Source organism: Capricornis sumatraensis, chromosome 12 (genome assembly GCF_032405125.1).
Source record: "Capricornis sumatraensis isolate serow.1 chromosome 12, serow.2, whole genome shotgun sequence".
NCBI lineage: Eukaryota > Metazoa > Chordata > Mammalia > Artiodactyla > Bovidae > Capricornis > Capricornis sumatraensis.
Window position 1 is genome coordinate 57,373,571 of NC_091080.1, and position 13,977 is coordinate 57,387,547.

Consider the following 13,977-nt stretch of genomic DNA (forward strand, 5'->3'; position numbering starts at 1 on the left):
CTTATTTTTGTATTGTGGTCATTTCCTATGCAAATAATGGAGCAAACAGCTGTATAGTTGTAGAATTTTTTGAGAGAATGAAATGTTTATATATATAAACAATTTTTTTTTGAAAATAAAAAGTGCCTAAAAGATTCACGTTGTGCCTTCTTCCCTTACCATAGCAAAAACAATGAGCAAATTCCTCTCGTAACTATTTAAAAGGGTCTGTTTAATGCAGACAGTTAATAAAAAAGTAATTCCCATGGAAGAGAGGAATTTGTTTTTACAATATCAAAAGTATAAAGGGAAGCATACTTCATGAATGTTGATTTCTTTTCCCCTATTCTGGTCAGTACACAAATACATTACTGATTTTATGTTTTCAAGATCATTACTTGTAGACACTGGAGGTAACTTGTATATCTAGTTTAAAGTTTTTTTTTTTGGTCGTGCCTCTTGGCTTGTGGGAGCTTAATTGCCTGACCAGGGATTGAACCCTGGCCCCAGCAGTTGAAGAGCTGAGTTCTAACCACTGGACTGTCAGAGAATTCCTTGTATATCCTAGTTGTATTGGTCAGAGGTAAAACAAGAATAGGGGTTTTTAACTTCTTTTCCTTTTTAAAAGAACAAAACCGATTTTAACCACTAGTAACAATACACCTGGGAGCCTACACCTTGGCTTCTAGTGCCACCTCCAGTGAAAAGAACTGGGGCTCCTTGGAGACATGGCTGATTCTGGGAGTAGATGTACAAAATAAGCCTGTAGTATCTTACAGCATAAGACTGTAAGCAATCATAATTCCCACAGTGATGCAGGAATGTCAGAGCAACAATATAAAACATGATTGAATTGTAACCAATCCTGTTTTTTTATTATCGTGGACTCATGAGTCCATGCTAATATAAATGATTGAAAAAATAGGAAAAAGATCTGAAAAAATATCCAGTTTTTGTAGATCCAGTCTCTGGTAGAATGTAACTCTCTACTCTTAAGTTCAGGCTGCATAAAGTAACTATATTACAAAGAGTACAATATAGCCAAGAGGGAAGGGGAGGGTCACTTTACAGTTACAAACACCTGCCAGACACTCAGCTGGTGATCAAGGTCCTTGTCAACAGATAAGTCATACTCTCAAAGTATATACTCTTGGTTTGATGAGATGAAAATGGGACTTTGCCTCTGCGGTCTTCCTCCTAAAACATGTAAGCCCCGTGTAAGCGTGAGAAAGACATTGGACGTCCCATATGACGGACATTCTGCGAACTATCCAACCAGTAGTCAAAACTTAAGGTCTTGAAAACAGGAAAACAGAAGCTGTCACAGCCAAGAGGAATGTAAATGAGACAAAACAAAATGGGATTCTGGAACAGAGAAAGGACATGGGGGAAAACAGGCAATTTGAGTAAAGTTTGAAATAGAGGAAGCTGAGGGTGGGGTATATAGGAATTCTGTATTTGCAATAAGTCAAACTTCTAGAATAAAGTTTCGAGCAGAAGTTAGAGTGAAAGTTGAGGATAAAGTTTGGAGTGAAGGAAAATAATTCAGTATCACTGTCATATATTTTCAAGAAGTGGAAAAATCCTGATGGGAAAATAAGGTAAAATTGCAGTTACATAATTTGGCATCGTCCAGCCTTCCTCATTATTGGACCGCTCATTCTCCCTGTCACTCAACCCAGCTAGCTCAAGAAGAGGGCATGTTCATTCCCCAGCTGGAACCTCATTCTTTCATGGGTGAAAAACATAATTTCTTAGCTTAAGTTTATTTCTAGAATTGAGATAGAAAGTGAGGCTACCAGGTTTCTGAAGCAAAGACAGAGATGTCTAATAATGCATCAGAGATGGGTAAGTATTCAATTGATAATTGTAAGAATTAAGTTTTCTTGTGGGTAGAAACGTCCTGCTTGTTTTGGTTCCAGCACTTAATTGTATTTGGCTTCCTCACGCTTCAGTACCAATTTACTCCAGATTACAGATCACAACTGTTTCTAGTCTCCTTTTTTTTTTTTTGGACCGGGCAGTATCTGGGGTCTTAGTTCTCCGACCAGAAATCAAACCACCGCCCGGTTCATTGGAAGCACGCAGTTTTAACTGCTGGACCACCGGGGAAGTCCCTCTCTGCCTTTCTTTCTTCTCCTTTTCTCCCTTTTGTAGAAAGCTGCCCTTTCTCTTCTCTTGCCAGCTACCAGTTCACATCCTTGTGTGCCAGAGCACAGTTCAGATGCTGTCTTTCCTGGTCACACTCAGTGGAACCTCTTTTGCATTTGGAGACATGATGACACTTCAGCGTTTGAATATTTTCCAACTTCTTTCGTGTATGTTTTTCCTCGTCAGATTGTCAACTCCTTGGAAGAAACACCACTTCTCAGATTGCTTTTGTATTCCTGCTCTTAGTGATTGATAAAGCAGATGTCAAAAATAGTTTTACAGTGCTGTGTGAATTGGTTTAAGCCCTGAAGGGGTTGAATCTGTCTGATGTTCAACAGATTTCCCCTTCACGTTGCCCCGTTGATGCAGCGTTGGTGCTGGATTCTTGATGAGGTGTGGGACTAAAACTGATTACAAGGTGAGCAAACAGGTAATGCCTTGTGAGTTTTCAAACATTGTGAGTGAATTTTCAAAGAGAATTATTTTAGACAATTGTGCCTAACACACTTTCAAAGCTGCAGACAATTTAATTTCTGATCATTAGCATATCCACTAAATAAATAGCTGCATTCAAATATACTCTGACCAGTCTCTTGATAAACAAGCTACACCAACTAGATGAAAATTGATTAAGACGCAAGATTCCAGTTAGCCAGAACATAATGATGTTACTTGACATCAGGTTAGTAATGCTCTGAATTTTAACCATCTTCAGTTAGTTGTCATTCTCCCTTTCACCCCCTGCCCAAGTCATCTCATTTTCTGTTTCGCTTCATTATGTTATTTCATTCTTACATTGCAGCTTGTGTTAAATGCATCACTTCATGGCATCCAATTAGAGAATCCTTAGATAAGCATGACTTGGCCTGCCTACATAAAAATTTCTTCAAAATCTAACTAGATTCCTTTTCCTATCTGCAACTAAGCCCACCAGAGCTCTTTGGATTAACTCGTGGACTGTAACATAACAAAACAGAGCTTTATTCTCCATTACTAAATCTGGTCTCTACTTTGAAGTTAACCAAATTCCATCTTTGGTTAGATTCTTTACTGTAGTCTCAAAGTAATCAATAGGAGATACTCCCCACCCTCACTCCCCGACCCTTTTTACTCATACCAGAGTTATCAGTGACAAAACCTGGCAATTATTTATATTTAATATTTATATAAAATGAGTATTAACGCAAAAAGAAGCATAATAAATCACATGAGAGCTATGTATAATTAGAAGAGTTTGCTACAGGGAAACTCAGAGTGTCCTTTTTTCTTTGTAAACCAGCAATCTTTATTTTACTTACCACTTTCAGTGATTATCACCCCATGAAAGCATTTGGGGTGATAGAAATGGTAATATTCTTGAACATAAATGTAAAAGCTTAATGCTATTTGGGATACAAAGACATTTGAATGATGCTGTATATTTGAAAGCATTTGAACAGGAAACTACACTATACAGACTTCTAGGAAAAACAAATGGTAGATTAGACACATCTAATTTTGCAACTTCCTTAAAAAACCCACTAAAGTGAAGAGTTTTTTTCCTTTAAGGAATAACCCTATGAGTAAAAAAGGAAAATAGAAATACTAACAAGCTTGTGATAGCTGGGAAAAGCTGGATAGATGAGGCAACAAGCTGAGCAGAACTGAAAAAGCTAAATCCTAAAGTAGTGGTGGAGAAAACTAGAAACAAACCTAATTCTAATCCCCACAAAAATCCCAAAAGATCTCAGGAATCTGTAGTCTCAAATAGTTCTAAAGCAGAGCCAATATGCACTTGTTAAAAGTTTGTCTAAGAAGTTGTTAATTACCTAGTTCACTTCTTCCCCTCCCCCGACTCCTGCTATAACATCAACACTGTGAATAGGAAATAACCAGCTAGGCCCCACTGAAGCATGGAGATTTATCTGCTTATTCTCTGGAGAATTCTCTGGAGAGGGTAAAGACAGAGGGTCTCTAAATCAGGAGACTACAGGTCCAGTTGAGGGGAGAGGTGCCAAATAGAAAGTAGGAGAATTAAATAAGCATGCATGTTTGTTGCTGGAACCCATTCCTTATTTGATTCCTAGAATACTGGAGTCAAGCCTCTATCTTCCAGGCAGGAGGCTGGAAAAGTCTTCCAGCCCAGGAAGAACGATCTAGATGTATTGAAACTCCCAAGTTCTCCAACAATATGGCCCAACCAGATCATTTGCTCCCTCACTACTAATAAACAACCAAGAGTTACCAGATATCTGAGGAAAACATTTAATGTAAAAGAGATAAAGCAAGGAAGACAACTTGAAGGAAAAATAAAACACTATGTAAGATGCTTGAGGGACTTGATGTGCACTCAGTCATGTCTGACAATTTGCGACCCCACAAACCACAACTGCCAGCCTTGTCTGTCCTTGGGATTCTCTAGGCAGGAATACTGGAGTGGGTTGCCATTTCCTTTCCACCATGTAAGATAGGGAAAAAAGATGACCCCCAAAAATGACCTTTTCATTATAGGGGACTGGAAAGCAAAAGTAGGAAGTCAAGAAACATCTGGAGAAATAGACAAATTTGGCCTTGGAGTATGGAATGAAGCAGGGCAAAGGCTAATAGAGTTTTGCCAAGAGAACCCACTGGGCATAGCAAACACCTTTTTCCAACAACACAAGAGAAGACTCTACACATGGACATCACCAGATGGTCAACACTGAAATCAGATTGATCATATTCTTTGCAGCCAAAGATGGAGAAGCTCTAAACAGTCAGCAAAAATAAGACCAGGAGCTGACTGTGTGTCAGATCATGAACTCCTTATTGCCAAATTCAGACTTAAATTGAAGAAAGTAGGGAAAACCACTAGACCATTCAGGTATGACCTGAATCAAATCCCTTACGATTATACAATGGAAGTGAGAAATAGATTTAAGGAACTAGATCTGATAGATAGTGTGCCTGATGAACTATGGACGGAGGTTTGTGACATTGTACAGGAGACAGGGATCAAGACCATTGCCAAGAAAAAGAAATTCAAAAAAGCAAAATGGCTGTCTGAGGAGGCCTTACAAATAACTGTGAAAAGAAGAGAAGCAAAAAGGAAAGGAAAAAAGGAAAGATATACCCGTTTGAATGCAGAGTTCCAAAGAAGAGCAAGGAGAGATAAGAAAGCCTTCCTCAGTGATCAGTGCAAAGAAATCGAGGAAGACAGTAGAATGGGAAAGACTAGAGATCTCTTGCAGAAAATTAGAGATACCAAGGGAACATTTCATGCAAAGATGGGCTAAATAAGGGATAGAAATTGTATGGACCTAACAGAAGCAGAAGGTATTAAGAAGAGGTGGCAAGAGTATTTTGTACAGAAGAACTGTACAAAAAAGATCTTCATGACCCAGATAATCACGATGGTGTTATCACTCACCTAGAGCCAGACATCCTGGAATGAGAGGTCAAGTGGGCCTTAGGAAGCATCACTATCAACAAAGCTAGTGGAGGTGATGGAATTCCAGTTAAGCTATTTCAAATCCTGAAAGATGATGCTGTGAAAGTGCTGCACTCAATATGCCAGCAAATTTGGAAAACTCAGCAGTGGCCACAGGACTGGAAAAAGTCAGTTGTCATTCCAATCCCAAAGAAAGGCAATGCCAAAGAATGCTCAAACTACCGCACAATTGCACTCATCTCACACGCTAGTAAAGTAATGCTCAAAATTCTCCAAGCCAGGCTTCAACAAAATGTGAACTGGGAACTTCCAGATGTTCAAGCTGAATTTCGAAAAGGCAGAGGAACCAGAGATCAAATTGCCAACATCCGTTGGATCATGGAAAAAGCAAGAGAGTTCCAGAAAAACATCTATTTCTGCTTTATTGACTGTGCCAAAGCCTTTGACTGTGTGGATCACAATAAACTGTGGAAAATTCTGAAAGAGATGGGAATACCAGACCACCTGACCTGCCTCTTGAGAAATCTGGATGCAGGTCAGGAAGCAACAGTTAGAACTGGACATGGAACAGCATACTGGTTCCAAATAGGAAAAGGCGTACGTCAAGACTGTATATTGTCACCCTGCTTATTTAACTTATATGCAGAGTACATCATGAGAAATGCTGGGCTGGAAGAAGCACAAGCTGGAATCAGGATTGCTGGGAGAAATATCAATGACCTCAGATATGCAGATGACATCACCCTTATGGTAGAAAGTGAAGAGGAGCTAAAAAGCCTCTTGATGAAAGTGAAAGAGGAGAGCGAAAAAGTTGGCTTAAAGCTCAACATTCAGAAAACTAAGATCATGGCATCCAGTCCCATCACTTCATGGGAAATAGATGAGGAAACAGTGGAAGGAGTGTCAGACTATTTTGGGGGGCTCCGAAATCACAGTAGATGGTGACTGCAGCCATGAAATTAAAAGACGTTTACTCCTTGGAAGAAAAGTTATGACCAACCTAGATAGTATATTAAGAAGCAGAGATATTACTCTGCCAACAAAGGTCCATCTAGTTAAGGCTATGGTTTTTCCAGTGGTCATGTATGGATGTGAGAGTTGGATTGTGAAGAAAGCTGAGTGCTGAAGACTTTATGCTTTTGAACTGTGGTGTTGGAGAAGACTCTTGAGAGTCCCTTGGACTTCAAGGAGATCCAACCAGTCCATACTAAAGGAGATCAGTCCTGGGTGTTCATTGTAAGGACTGATGCTGAAGCTGAAACTCCAATACTTTGGCCACCCCATGTGAAGAGTTGACTCATTGGAAAATACTGATGCTGGGAGGGATTGGGGGCAGGAGGAGAAGGGGACAACAGAGGATGAGATGGCTGGATGACATCACCGACTGGATGGACATGGGTTTGGGTGTACTCCGGGAGTTGGTGATAGACAGGGAGGCCTGGGGTGCTGTGATTCACGGGGTCACAAAGAGTCAGACACGACTGAGTGAATGAACTGAACTGAACTGAACTGAAGTAGAAATCTGTATACAGAAAACTAAACACATAAAAACTTACACACACATACACACATATTATTAATTCCACATAAAAGAAAATTTGTGCTGCAAAAGAGATGGTCATTTACACATATTATGTAGAAATATGGAGGAAAACATCACAGATTGGATGTGTTGAATGTGGGTATCTTTAGGGATGGAGTAATGGCAGGAAAAGGTAAGGTGGGATTATTGGTGTTTCATTTAAAAAAAAAAACAAACCCTTGTAGAAGTCTTTATATTTTTACTACAAGAAGCACAGATAATTTTGATAAAAATTAACAGGGGCAGAAGGAGGAAGGGGCTTTAAGGAGGACAGTAAGTACAGAAGAAAACATGAAATGTGTACCCATGGCCCTTTGGAAACTACTGGATAATTCTGAATGGTTTATTCTGTCTTTTCACTGAAACTGAAGCAACCTTTGGTAGTTTGATGAGGGGAAGCTCTGTTTCTCACATGAAGGTCACTGAAAGACCTAAGAAAATTAAAGAACTGTAGGTTTAGATGAAGGCATATATTCAAATATTTGGAGATTATTTATTGCAAAATAGTTAAAAGCAATTTGCATTGAGGTACTAATACTGGGGCCTACAATTGTAGAGTTGTATAGGAAGATATTGTTATCTTGACAAACTATGCCACAGGGAAAAATAATTTTTTCTGTTTCTGAATTTTCCACACTGGGATTAGGACATAGTCAGTGCTCAATAAATATGTGTTGACTAAATAAAGAAACTGTAAAAATACCTCATAAAGGTAAAAATACCTCATAAAGATGGAAGAAATCTTAGGTACATTAGACCAAGAAAATTAAAGTGATTTAAATCTGAGTTAAAAATGTAGAGAGTGGTCATGAAATCTCATCAGAAATTATTAAAAAGCTATTGTTCCTTGTTCTAGTAGCAACTGTTTTGAAAAATCCTTTTACTACATAATAAGATTTAAGGCCACCTTTGAAGTCTTTGGAACTTAATTGAACTTGCTTTGCTGAGTACACTAATTTCTTCTTTTGTAAAGAACTGAACTACAGTGGGTTTTGTTTTTGGCCATGCAGCACGACTTGGAGGATCTTAGTTCCCCAATCAGGGATTCAGCTTGGGCCCCAGCCAAGAAAGCACCAAGTTCTAACTACTAGACTGCCAGGGAATTCCCAAACTACAGTTGATTCACAGTGTTTCAGGTATATAGCAAAGTGATTCAGTTTTACACACACACACAAATATATATACATATGTTTAATCACTAAGTCAAATCTGACTCTTTTGTAACCCCATGGACTGACTATAGCCTGCCAGACTCCTCTGTTCATGGGATTTCCCAGGCAAGAATATTGGAGTGGGTTGCCATTTCTTTCCCCAGGGAATCTTCCCCACCCAGGGATAGAACTCACATCTCCTACATTGGCAGGTGGATTCTTTACCACTGAGCCACCTTGGAAGCCCCATGAATCTTAATAGGATTCTCTATATTGGCTTGATCCCTGGTTGGGGAACCAAGATCCTGCATGCCTTGTGGCCAAAAACAGCAACAGCAACAGCAACTACAAAATGCAAAACAAAACACTGTTTGAACCCTAAAGGTATAAAATAAAGAGATGACTTTCATAAAAATAAGACCATGATAATTAATACTTTAAATTCTTAGAGGGATAGCCTGTCTTTGTCTTATTTTCTAAGACTGAGTAGGGAGTGAAGGAGGCAGGGCCATCTAGTCTCAACCTTAGGATACTTGTTTGAAGATGAAAACTAGGGTCCATGTGCATTTATTTACCAGAGGATAATAATTTCTTTATTTTTCCAGTGATATTTGTCTTAGAAATGGTACAAAAACATAACATATACACACTATTACATATAAAATACATGAACAGCAAGGACCTACTGTATAGCACAGGGAACTATACTCAATATTTTGTAATAACCTAAAGTTATGACCAACCTAGATAGCATATTGAAAAGCAGAGACATTACTTTGCCGACTAAGGTCCGTCTAGTTAAGGCTATGGTTTTTCCAGTGGTCATGTATGGATGTGAGAGTTGGACTGTGAAGAAGGCTGAGCACTGAAGAATGGATGCTTTTGAACTGTGGTGTTGGAGAAGACTCTTGAGAGTCCCTTGGACTGCAAGGAGATCCAACCAGTCCATGCTGAAGGAGATCAACCCTGGGATTTCTTTGGAAGGACTGATGCTAAAGCTGAAACTCCAGTACTTTGGCCACCTCATGCGAAGAGTTGACTCATTGGAAAAGACTCTGATGCTGGGAGGGATTGGGGACAGGAGGAGAAGGGGACGACAGAGGATGAGATGGCTGCATGGCATCACTGACTCGATGCACGTGAGTCTGAGTGAACTCTGGGAGTTGGTGATGGACAGGGAGGCCTGGCATGCTGCGATTCATGGGGTCGCAAAGAGTCGGACACAACTGAGCGACTGAACTGAACTGAACTGATAATATAAAAAAATCTGAAAAAGAACATATGTGTGTGCGTGAATCACTTTGCTGTATACCTGAAACTAACACAACATTGTAAATCAACTATACTTCAATAAAAAATAAATTGATTTAAAGATGGTACAAACAAAAGCAGTCATTTTCTGTCAAAAGAAAAAAGTGTGCAAACATAAGTTTTGGTGAATATGTTACTAATTCCTCTTGAATTTTAATTGGTTCTGGGTTTTGACTTCACTCCCACTTAGACTACTCCAGGTGAATTAGCCAGAAGTTTGCAGCTGCTTTTCCTGTTTCACCTTTTATCAGGCATAGAGAAGATAGTGGAAAACTAGAGGTTTTATATGATTGCAGAACCAAATTAAGGTTGTCATTGTAATAGCTCCCCACAATAATTCATAAATTTTATAGAAATATAAATGGAAGTTTTGATTGGCTGCATTTATAGCTGTAGGGTCTTCAAAGATACATTCTGAGTGTCTTGAATGCTGTTTCAGTTATTGTAAAAATATCTGCCAAAAAAGAAGATTATTAAAAAATAGAAATGGCCAATAGAACTTCAAGGATGATCTTTTCGTCTTAAGCCTTCCCCATCAGAATGTGAGATATTTATTTGTTGAAAGATGTGTTGTTTCTTCCCTTGACAATGTGATTGTTATGAAATTACCAGCAAGGCTAATGTTTTAGCCAAAAGTGAAACAGGTTTGTTTAATGTTTTGTTTTGTTTGTTTTTTTTAAACCGCTTATAATCTTGGAATAACATCAGATAAACTGTCTAAAAAACAAAAAATAAAGCCAGTTACTTGGGGCTAATGAGAAGAGCTCATATTATGATATATTAGATACAAAGTGCTTAGATCTTCCAGGCAACTTACTAAGACAATTTTCCTTCAAGATAATTAGAGTATTGAGTGGGGCAGGGTGGGAGGAGTGGGGCAGAAATTGGATAAAGGTGATCAAAAGTTATCTTATAAATTCCAGTTATAAGATAAATAAGTACTAAGGGTGTCAGCATGATAAATAACACTGCTCTACATTATATATATGAAAGCTGTTATGAAAGCTGTTAAGACAGTAAATCTTAAATTATCATAGGGAAAAATATTTTTAAAATTTCTTTAATGTATCTATCCCCTTCATGGATCACAGCTTTGTTGTGGCAAAGGGGCTTGCATAACCCAATGAAGCTATTAAGTCATGCCATATGGGGCCACCCAACATGGATGGGTCATAGTGAAGAATTCTGACAAAATGTGGTCTACTGGAGAAGAAAATGACAACCCACTCCAGTATTCTTTCCTTGAGAACCTCATGAACAAAGGAAAAAATAGATGACACTGGAAGATGAGTTCCAAGGCCAGAAGGTATCCAATATGCTACTGGGGAAGAGTGGAGGGCAATTACTAATAGCTCCAGAAAGAATAAAGAGACTGGGCCAAAGGGGAAATGTCGATCGGTTGTGGATGTGTCTGGTGGTGAAAGTAAAGTTCAATGCTGTAAATAACAATATTGCATAGGAACCTGGAATGTTAGGTCCTTGAATCAAGTTTGGTAAATTGGATGTGGTCAAGTAGGGAATGGAAATATTGAGTATCAACATATTAGGAATCAGTGAACTAAGGTGGTTGGGAATGGGTAAATTTAGTTCAGATGACCTTTATATTGACTACTGTTGGCAAGAATCCCTTAGAAGAAAACAGCCTGAAATACAGTACTTGGGTGCATCCTCAAAAATGACAGAATGATCTTGGTTCGTTTTGAAGGCAAACCATTCCACATCACAGTAATCCAAGTCTACGCCTCAACCACTGAGAAAAATGGTTGAAGAAGCTGAAGAATCAATGGAGAAATTCATCAGTACTATGAAGACCTACAAGGCCTTCTAGAACTAACACCAAAATGACAAAAATATTTAGAGGTTTTAACAAATGTTATTGCTTTCCTGCTAATTTCTTTACGTGTTATAAATATTTAAGGTAAAAATGATCACATGGTCTTGTGGGGCTAGATGTAATATATGTGAACATAGATGTAGCATATTTGAGCTATAGGAAAAGCAGGGAGGTTGCAAATGGATTTAATATGGTTGCAAGGTTTCTGCATTTTATATGAACTAGTACAATATTAACTCTAGATTGCGAAAAGTTAAGGATGTATACTATAATCGTTGAGTACCCAGTAAGAAAATACAGAGATATAACTGAAAAGCCAATTTAGGAGCTTCCCTGATGGTCTAGTGGTTGAGAATCTGCCTGCTGATGCAGGGGTCATGAGTCTGATCCCTGGTCTGGGAAATTCCCACACGTTGCAGAGGAACTAAGCCACATGTGCCACAGTGACGGAGCCAGTGCTCTAGAGCCCATGAGCCACAATTACTGAGCATCCGAGCTGCGACTACTGAAGCCCATGAGCCTATAGCGTGTGTTCTGCAACAAGGGAACCCACTGCAATAAGAAGCCCACGCACCGCAAGAAAGAGTAACCCTCCCCACCACCCCACCAACCAGCCACAAGGTCTGTGTGCAGCAGTGAGGACCCAGAAGAACCAAAAAGAAAGAAAGAAAGAAAGAAAGAAAACTTCCCTGGTGGTCCAGTTGTTAAGACTCTGTACTCCCAATGCAGTGGGCCCAAGTTCGATTCCTGGTCAGGAAAATAGATAGCACATGCCTCAACTAAGAGTTTGCCTGCCACAGCTAAGACCTGGTTCAGCCAATTAAAGAAATACATAAATAAATATTCTTTAAAAAAGCCAGTTTTTTGTTCAGTTGCTAAGTCATGTCCAACTCTGCTACCCCATGGATTGCAACATACCAGGCTCTCTTGTCCTTCACTATCTCCTGGACTTTGCTCAAACTCATGTCCACTGAGTTAGTGATGCTGTCCAACCATCTCATCTTCTGCCAGCCCCTATTCCTCCTGCCTTTAATCTTTCCCAACATCAGAGTCTTTTCCAATGAGTTGGCTCTTCATATCAGGTGGCCAAAGTATTAGAGCTCCAGCTTCAGCACCAGTACTTACAAAGAATATTCAGGATTGATTTCCTTTAGGATTGACTGGTTTGATCTCCTTGAAGTCCAGGGGATTCTCAAGAGTTCTTAGCCATCACAATTCAAAAGCAGCAATTCTTCAGTGCTCAGCCTTCTTTATGGTTCAACTTTCATAGCTGTACATGACTACTGGAAAAACCGTAGCTTTGATTATACAGACCTTTGTTGGCAGAGTGATGTCTCTGCTTTTGAATATGTTGTCTAGGTTTGTCATAGCTTTCCTTCCAAGGAGCAAGTGTCTTTTAATTTCAAGGCTGTAGTCACCATCTGCAGTGATTTCAAAGCCAAGGGGAGGAAAAAAGCCAAGAGATAAATGAAAATAGAGTTCTAAAAAAACTTTTTTTTTTTTGCAATAACTAAAAAGAAGGCAGGAAAGTAGAAACAGGACAAAAAACAGAACAAAACAAAACAAACCCAACAAGAAACCCAGCAGGGACAAACAAAAAACAAATAAAGAAATAGTGGACCTAAATCCTACTGTTCAACTATTACATCAAATATTAGTGAACTAACATGCTATATACATCCCCCCACTCCCCCCCCCCCCACTTAAGGGTTAAAGGTGTAAGTTCATTTTTGGAGTTGTTTGATTCATATTTTTGAAAAAAACTTCTTTGGATGGCTCCTTTAGTACACAGATATAGAGTAAGGAAGGATCTACCCATTGTGCCATTATTAACACTCTGATCCCAGCCCAATAACAACTAGCCCTCAATCACAGGTTTACATCCTGGGTAAACTTATGTGGTCAGCAACCAGCAAGAGCTGGGCCAAGAAGAGGTGGGCCACATGGGTAGCCAGCATCTTGGTCTCAGGTCTCCCTGGACAGAGTACTAACCAAGAAGAAAGTGACACTGCCTTCCGTTTTTAAAAAAGCACCAGTTTGTTTCCTAGAAATCCATCTCTATAAGTACTTTATATGGTGTATCCATCATGCCATGATTATAGGCAAGAGAGAATCAAAGAGACACACTAAACTGTGAGCAGGAAAACAGAATTGTTGAAACAGAGAAGGGTTGATTTTTGAAAAGGGGTAGTTCAAATAAACCTGGGGTCAGGTATCAGGCTTAATCTTATAAATTGGGTGGTCACAACCAAATAGTGTGTTGATAACCAGGGAGAGTGTCAGACATAACCGACACATAATATGTGCCATGATACTGTCTTGGGTCTTTTTTTATACACATTACCTCCCTTACTATTGGAGAAAGTGAAAGTGAAGTCGCTTAGTCATGTCCGACTCTTTGCAACTCCATGGACTGTAGCCTACCAGGCTCCTCTGTCCAAGGGATTTTCCAGGCAATAGTACTGGAGTGGATTGCCATTTCCTTCTCCAGGGGATCTTCCCAACCCAGGGATCGAACCCGGGTCTCCCGCATTGTAGACAGACGCTTAACCATCTGAGC

At 39.3% G+C, this 13,977-nt stretch overlaps 1 non-coding gene across 1 annotated transcript; it reads left to right on the forward strand.

Moving 5' to 3' along the window:
* Nucleotides 1–12,103: 12,103 nt before the first annotated feature.
* On the forward strand, nucleotides 12,104–12,176 carry TRNAG-CCC (transfer RNA glycine (anticodon CCC)). Its single transcript has one exon. It is a non-coding gene; the product is annotated as a tRNA-Gly (tRNA).
* Nucleotides 12,177–13,977: the final 1,801 nt, after the last annotated feature.